The sequence below is a fragment of the Xenopus laevis genome, chromosome 5L (genome assembly GCF_017654675.1).
Source record: "Xenopus laevis strain J_2021 chromosome 5L, Xenopus_laevis_v10.1, whole genome shotgun sequence".
Taxonomy (NCBI): Eukaryota; Metazoa; Chordata; class Amphibia; order Anura; family Pipidae; genus Xenopus; species Xenopus laevis.
Window position 1 is genome coordinate 166,993,053 of NC_054379.1, and position 8,628 is coordinate 167,001,680.

Below are 8,628 nucleotides of genomic sequence, written 5' to 3' on the forward strand. Positions count from 1 at the left end.
GTTGGCATGTTATACATCTACGGCTGCCGCACTTATAGCACCCCTCCACCCTTAAAGGACCCATGTTCCCTATTCTATCTCCTTTGTTCTTCTCACTATACGTACTCGGTGACAACAGGTCCCTCAATGTGTGTGAGCGCCCGGGGATACTGCTACACCTGATACTAATAGTTTATGAAAATCATCGTCCACATAAAGAATAGGTGGATATCTCTTGACTATATCAAGTATGCGATAGAACTGTCTGCTGTATCTGGTCACAAACTGAACTTTTTCCGCTAACACACCCTTAATTTTTTTATAACTTTGGGCGGCATCCAGTGAATTGTGATTTTATAAAACTAAATACAAGGTTTTTGGAAGATCAAAGGGGCAGATTTGCTAAAGGGCGAAGTGAGTAACCGCAGGCGTAACTTCGCTAGCGAAAGAGACAGACCCTAGCGATCATTTGCACTCTGTCGCCAGCCAAATTTCTGCTTTGGCAAATGGATGTTACTCCGCAAATTCACTAAGATGTGGATTTTACCGAACGTTACCTCTTTCGCCAGACTTGCCTTCGCCACCTCAGACCAGGCAAAGTGCAATGGCGTGCATAGATCTTCCTCAATTTTTAGTGGAAATTTTTCAAAGTCCCAAAAAACGCTGGTGTCTTTTCCTTTTTTCAGAGTGATAGGCTGCAAAATTTTTTTTAGGGGTAACCGGGTTCCCCCATACATTTCCTTACATATGGAACATAAACTATTTACCGTGCTCATATGTAGGGCAATATAACAACTCTATTTTTTTTATTAAGGTTTCCCTGGACTTGTGTAATGTAATGTATTTGCTGCAACTTACTGTATACGTCAATTTAACTTTATAATTTCCTGCCGTATATAAATTAGCTAGCGCATCTTCACTTTGATTGTCGAAGTAACGCTAGTGAAAATTCGCCAGTGTTCGGCACCCTGGACGCAACTTCACATTTTCGTAAATTAGCGTTGTCTGAGCGAATTTTCACCTGGCGAAGTGTTGCGATGGCTGCGAAGCCGTCGCTGGTGAATTTTCCAGGTTCATGAATTTGCCCCAAAGTCTTTGGAAATAGTCTGGGTAAATGGGATGTTATTATGGGATGTTATGCAGTGAATCATAGTTTTGGGGTTTGGTGATGAGCTAGCAAAAAGTCTGTGCTTGTCCCGTCTGTGGACATATTTTCCCCCTTTATTCCCAACACCCCTCCAGCTACATTACAGTACAATACACATACACACATTTAGAGAAACATGATATAATTGTTACCTTTTTGAAGTAAGGACCCCATACTTCATCTCTGCTAATTATATAAAACTGTTTTTCACTGTTTAATAGATAAAATTTTCCAACCTTTTGTCTCATAACTCGACCAGTTGGCAGGAAAAACCACTTGACTATATCAAAAGCAAAAGGGGGCTCTCCATTGTCATTAAAGAAGACGGTGTCACCAGTAGATGATGTAAAAGTCAAATTACAGATGTATTTATTTAGCTAGAATAGGAAATTTAATAAAATGTGTAAAGTTGCCTCGTAAAGAATCTTTCTTAGGGATTCTGTCATGATTTTTGTGGTGTAGTTTTTATTCCTAAATTACAGTTTACACTGCAAATATAAAATTAAATTCATAATCCAACAAGTGTATTTTTTTCAGTTGTAATTAGTGATGGACAAATTGGTGGCGTTTTGCCAAAAAAATTGCAAATTTACTGAAAAATTCACAAAACGGCAAAAAATTCATGAAACGCTTTGAAGTGAATGGTCGTCAAAATCATTATGATTTTGTCCAAATGCAGTAAAGTCAATGGACATCCAAATAATTTTGACGCTCGACAATTTTATGCTCGCAAACAATTTTGACGCGCTTTTTTTTTTTTTTCACTGCCGAATTCTCATCACAGTTTCACAAATGTATTCAAGGGAGATGAAACGAAGAAATTCAATGCAAATCCATGCCTGGCAAATTTATTCGCCAATCACTAGTTGTAATATTGGGGTGTAGGTGCCATCTGAGGTCATTTTGCCTGGTCAGGTGCTTTCAGACAGATCCAGTGCTGCACTTTAGGATGGAACTGCTTTCTGACAGGCTATTGTTTCTCCTAATCAATGCAACAGAAAGGGGTCGCAGTTGGACATGGTTTTTACTATTGAGTGTCATTCTTAATTGTACCAATGAGCTGTTATCTGTTTACCTTCCCATTGTTCTGCTGGTGGGAAAGGAGGAGGATGATATCACTCCAACTTATAGTGCAGCAGTAAAGAGTAACTGAAGTTTATCAGAGCACAAGTCACATGACTGGGGACACATGGGAAACTGACAATATGTCTAGCCCCATGTCAGATTTCAAAATTAAATATATAAAAAGTTGCTTGATCTTTTGAGAAATGGATTTCAGTGCAGAATTCTGCTGGAGCTGCACTATTAACTGATGCATTTTGAAAAATTCTATACTATAACTTTGCTAGATAGACCTATAACGGGCATGGTAAGAACTGAGAAGTAGGGATTTATAGGCTATAGGTTAATACAAATCACCTATAGGGAGACCGCACAGCAAACAGTGAGTCCCCCATTCAAATCCAGGCAGGCTGTTACATGAGGTTAACATCAAAGAAATGCAAAGAAGTGATATGCGCCTCCAACGTTAATTTAATAGTGGGATGAACACAATTAAGAAAACTCAGTAATTCTTGCAGCTTAGTGCTTGTTCCTGTCCACAGAAAAAAAGTGTTGTCCACATATGTATGCTTGGATAAAACACTCATATTCCTTGTTTAAAAAAATGTAGCTAGACTCAAACCAATCCATGAACACATTGGCATATGATGGAGCCATATTTCTCACCCATGGTGCGGCCTTTGAGTTGTAAGTAAGAGAACCCACATTAGAAATTTTGGGCAGAGTTTGTGAAGCTCTTATGGATCTTGGGCAAATAATAAATGTAAGGTGCCCTTTGGATGTTTGCAAAATAATATTCTATATAATTCCTCAGTAGTAATTCCTTCTATTACTGCTGCATAATATTGGTATATAACATATATTAACATAATATTAAAGGGCAAGTAAACCCCAAAATAAAAATTCTAAGGAACTTTGCAATTCACATTGATTACACATTTTTTATCATTGGTAAGTTATATGGTTTGCTATTGAAAGCAGTGTCTGCCCCTTTCTGTTCTCAGCACTGCTGGCTCAGACTGTTGAACCCATGTAAGACAAGGCAGCTGAGTAATAGACCTGTCTTTGCACAACCAGGAGGTAAGCTAAAACTGCTTTCAATAGCAATTGTTATTACATATAATTTAAAAGCACTGACAATTTGTAATAAATTATTATTAGAAAGTTGCTTAGAATTATGTTTACTTTTATTAGGCAAATTTTGGGGTTGACTTGCCCTTTTACATTTCAGCCTTTCATTTGGGATCACTGTCTTAATTTTTTATAATGTGTAGAGTTAGAAAGAACAGTTCCACCTCCCTTATCCGCCTGTGTAATGATGATTTAAAGCCATTTTTTCAGGGTAAGAAATATTTCTCTATTTCGGTGTTTTGTTATTATTACTGTGCAAACTTGTTTCCGAATCCATCATTACGAATGCTTCAAAGACATCAATGGATGAAAAATTACCCATGGGTGTAAACTCACTTTTTTCACTCACATTAGTATCAAGGTTTTTTTTATCAATTCTATATGTTTATTTTGATGATGTCACTGGTGTTACCCTATAAGAATTGCACTGCCTCACTCCCTAGTACATCTGATGAAGGGGCTTCCCCGAAAGTTTGCTTTTATTTCTAAGACAAATGATATGTTGAAAGCTCCCCCCAGTTATGCATTAATGAGCAGAATGGACTCCACCATGTCAATAACTTTACAAATGAGCTACAAATCATTCCATCTCCTCACATACAAAAGTGTTTCTGTAGATATTAATGTATTACTTATTTTTTGTAAAAAGAAATAACGCAATGCAGAAACAATACATAAAAGTCCCTGGACACACTTTTGCCCTCCAAAACTTGTACCAGCACCATAAGCAGGTCAGTCATGAGGGACATCAGCAATGCCTGATTCAGTGTCATTTACAATCTGATAACAATGAGAACAAATGAGTTTGGCAACTGGATCTAACTGTTAGCTTTAATAGGCCAACATCCTATAGTTTTCAAGATATGTTTGACCTAAAACACCAACAGCATGTCCATTAGATTCATGACAAAATAGAAAAAATGATTAGATTAGTCTGGAAGTACTAAAGCAGGAGCTTGTTGTAGAGCAATTTTAAGATTTCTGAAAGCGTCTGAACCCTCTACTGTCCATGACAAAAATTAAAACGGACTGAAAGAGTGGATAGTAATTTGGGTGAATTTGGCAATATGTGGTAGAATATTGCCTGTAACCCTTTGGGTGGCTTCCATTGTTGGATGTTGAAAAATGAGACTATGAAACCACCATGAAATCATTTTATATGTAGTTTTCTGGCCTTTGGTAGCTATTCTTAAAGGAAAGTCCCACTAGGACCTCTTTATTAGTAGAAGTCTTCTTTATCTCCTCAACAATCTTAAAAGACATAGGCACAGTTACAGCAGAAAAGGCTAAACAGCCACCATTACTAGTGAGCCCCTTATTTATCCTTTCCCAGGCTCTGTTTCCAGTCTCAATATAAAAGATTTATGTTCATTTTAAAGCATAAACAAAAGCTGAGACCAAGAAAATTCCAATAGTTAAGATTTATTACAAACAATTGTGTGGACCAGCAATACAAAGAGATTACTGATCTTGAGCACATCATTAATACATATATTTATACCATTACAACAGTTACAAATGACTATTTTTTTAAACTCACCGCCGGTGAAATGTTGCCGACTCCCATTAAAGTCTATGGGCGACAAAAAAATAATAACACCATGTTCATAATTTGTATTGCTCACACTATAGGGGTCTGCCCCAGCATAAAAATATCACCACAATGTGGATTTACTCTATATGCCTGATCCCTACCAAATAGAGTCCCCACAGTCTGGCATTGCCTAGGGAATTACCCCATACTACAATCCTTGGTGGAGCACAAAGCTGCTTTTACTATCACACATTGACTATCTAGCATACTTGAAGTGCTCAATAACAGGAGATACTTGCCATTTTACCCAACTTCCCTAAGGGGTGATTTATCAAGGTACAAATTAAAAAAATTTTCACAATTCAAATTTATTTGCACAAAAACTCACAAATTATATTTTCAAAAGATTTAAAAAAACCCGAATATAAAACTTTGGCATCTAAAAGCTTACGAATTCACACAGAAGTCAATGGGAGTTTTCCTATTCAAAATTCAAGCCATTTTTTAAAATTCAAGATTTTTTGAGCTTGTAAACAAATTAGAGATATTCAAGTGTTTTCCTATAATTGTATGTGATTGAGTTTTTATATTTGGATTTTTTAATGAATAAGTAAATATTCTAGTTTTTTTTTTTTAAATTATTAATTCAAAGAAGAAAAAATACTCTAAAACCTTACAAATTTGTTATTAGATTTTTTTATAAATAAGCCCACAAGGCAACACATCCCTCCCCCAGGGTACAGGTACAGTTCCCCATAGTATATGTGGATGCACAATAAACACTAATAAGCAGGTACTCTGCTCTCTGCATGTTATTCTCATATCTCACAATTGAACTTTCCCCATAGTAGGATTTGTTAACTCCTTACATCCTCTACTCATTGTTATTATTAACATTTATTTATATAGCGGCAGCATAATTCGCAGTGCTGTAAAGTAAATGTGTTTATACAACTACATCACATTAATTACATACATAGAACATATGGCGTTACATACATCACAACCAATACCGGTGCAAAAGGTGAGGAAAGCCCTGTGCAAAAGAGCTTACAATCTAAAGGGAAGGGAATAAGACACAAGATCTGGGAGTGGGCAAGATCAGAATTGAGTGGGTGAGAGATGTGGTACTGTACGTGGAATTGCACTTGGTAGTTAAGCAGAGTGGGGATAGGCTTCTCTAAAGAAGTGCATTTTAAGAGATCTATTAAAAGCAGAAAGGTTGGGAGAAAGTCGGACAGACTGTGGGAGAGAATTCCAGAGGAGGGGTGCAGCCTTTACAAAGTCTTGAATGCGAGCATGTGAGGAGGTAATAAGAGACTAGTTGAGTAGCAGGTCAGTAGAGGAGCGTAGCAAGCGGTTGGGTATATAGAGATGAGATCAGAGATGTAGGGTGGGGCAGAGTTATGAAGTGCTTTGAATGTCAGGGTCATTCATTTGAATTTTATTCTGAAAGGTAGCAAAAGCCAGTGCAGAGATTGTCAGAGAAGGAGCGGTTGCTGAGGTTTATGAGCCTCGGGGCAGTGTTCATTATGGACTGGAGAGGTGACAGTCTCTGGAAGGGAAGGCCAATTAAAAGAGCGTTAAAGTAGTCTAGACGTGATATGATGAGAGAGTGAATAAGAACTTTGGCAGCATCTTGAGTGATAAATAATCGTATTTTGGATATGTTCCTTAGGTGGAAGTGACATGATTCATGATTTAATAAGTGACTGGATATGAGGAGTGACGGACAGGGCAGAATCTAGGATAACCCCAAGGCACAGAGCCTGGGAGATGGGGTGATAGTGGAATTGTTAGCTATGATGGATACTTCTGGGATGTTAATGGTGTTAGTTGGAGAGAAGAGAACCATTTCCGTTTTGGAGAGGTTTAATTTAAGGTAACATTGCGACATCCAAGTAGAGATAGAGGACAGGCAGATGGAGAGTAAGGCCTTCTGGGTTGAGATCAGGAGAGGAGAGATAGATCTGAGTGTCATCAGCATAGAGGTGGTAGTGGAAACCATACAATTTGCTTAGATTGCCGAGGGAGGAAATATAGAGGGAGAATAATAAGTGGCCCAGGACAGAGCCTTGAGGGACCCCAACAGAAAGAGGAAGGGGAGAAGATGCTACTCCATTGTAGGAGACACTGAAGGAACAATTAGTGAGGTAAGAAGAGAAGCAGGACAGGGCCATGCCACAAAATCCAGGTGAATGGAGGGACTGGAGAAGAAGAGGATGGCCTACAATATCAAATGCAGTGGAGAGATCAAGTAGCATTAGTTGTGAGAAGTGATTGTTGGCTTTTGCTGTCAAAAGGTCTTTAGTTAGTCTGGTTAGGGCAGTTTCAGTGGAGTGTTGTTGCTTAAAACCAGATTGTAGGGGGTTAGTTGGTTGTAGACTAGGTGCTAAAGTAGTTTAGATATGAAAGGTAGCAGTGAGAAAGGCCGGAGCTTGTCAAGATTGGAGGGATCAAAAGAGGTTTTTTTTTTTTAGAATGGGGGTGACAAGAGCATGTTTTAGTTAAGATGGAAAGATTCCTTTTGAGAGCAAGAAATTAAATAGATGTGTTAAGGCTTTGATTACACAGGGATTGGCATTGTGGAGAAGTTTTGAAGGAATAGGATCAAGCGGGAAGGTGGTAAGGTGAGAAGAGGCCAGAAGCTTTGAGATTCCTCATCAGTGACAGGGGTGAAGGAACACAGGAGAGACTGGGGAGTGTGGAGGGAGGGTGGTGGAAGTCTAGGGGGGTTGAGCAGTGTGATGTCCCTTCTGATAGTGTCAGTTTTTTGCTCAGCAATATCTTGAGCAGAGACAGATGGGCACGGAGGGGGCGGAGAAGGGAAGAGAAGAGTGTTAAAGGTGGAGAAAAGTTGTGCCCGTTTTTAGAAAGGGAGATTTGTAGCTCCAAAAGTCTGATTCTAATTGGTATTTGCGCCAGCGACGCTCAAGTGCACGTGAATGTCTTTGGAACACTTTTGTATGAGCAGTATACCAAGGTTGAAGTGGTTTGGGTCTAACACATTTCGTTTATGCAGAAGCAAGCTCATTAAGGGCAGTGGTGAGTGTGCTGTAGTAGACAGAGTCTACATTAGGACAAGAGAAGGCAGATATATTAGAGTGAAGAGAGTCAAAGGAAGAAGAGAGATGTGACACATCTAGAGCTTGCAAGTCACGGTAAGTACATGTTTGGGGAATAGCAGGGGTTGAGGAGGGAGTTAGTGAGACTTGAAATGTGAGCATATTGTGATCAGAGAAGGGAAATGGTGAGTTCATAAAATTGGTGGTTGAACAGAGTCTGGTAAATATGAGATCTAAGCAAACCTACCCCACCTCCAGGTCTGTTACCAGGAGTGGGAGTATGAGTAAGGTGTAGGCCCCATAGGACAGGGCAGCAGGTGAAGCAGTGTCAGTAGGAGAAATACAGGTTTCAGTAAGTGCAAGAGGGTTGAAGGAATTTGCAATGAAATGGTTGTGTATATCGATGAGTTTGTTCCAGAGAGCACGGGAAAGATTTACTGGGTTTTTGGGTATAGGGGTGAAAAGTTCTGTACTGTTGGAATTTGCACTGGAGAGAAGGAGCCCATGGCCGTGATATAACTGGGATGGGGTAGGGGCCAGGGTTTGGGGAAATGTCCCCAGCTGTCAGCAATAGGAAGGAGAGAGAGACTATGTAAGAGTGTGATTTGTAAGTTCTTTGTTTGCATGAAACATAGGAGTTTCTTGGAATAGCTAAACAGAGTACTTTATAAACTTCATGTGTGGAGAGGAAAGCAGAGAGGCTGAGATTT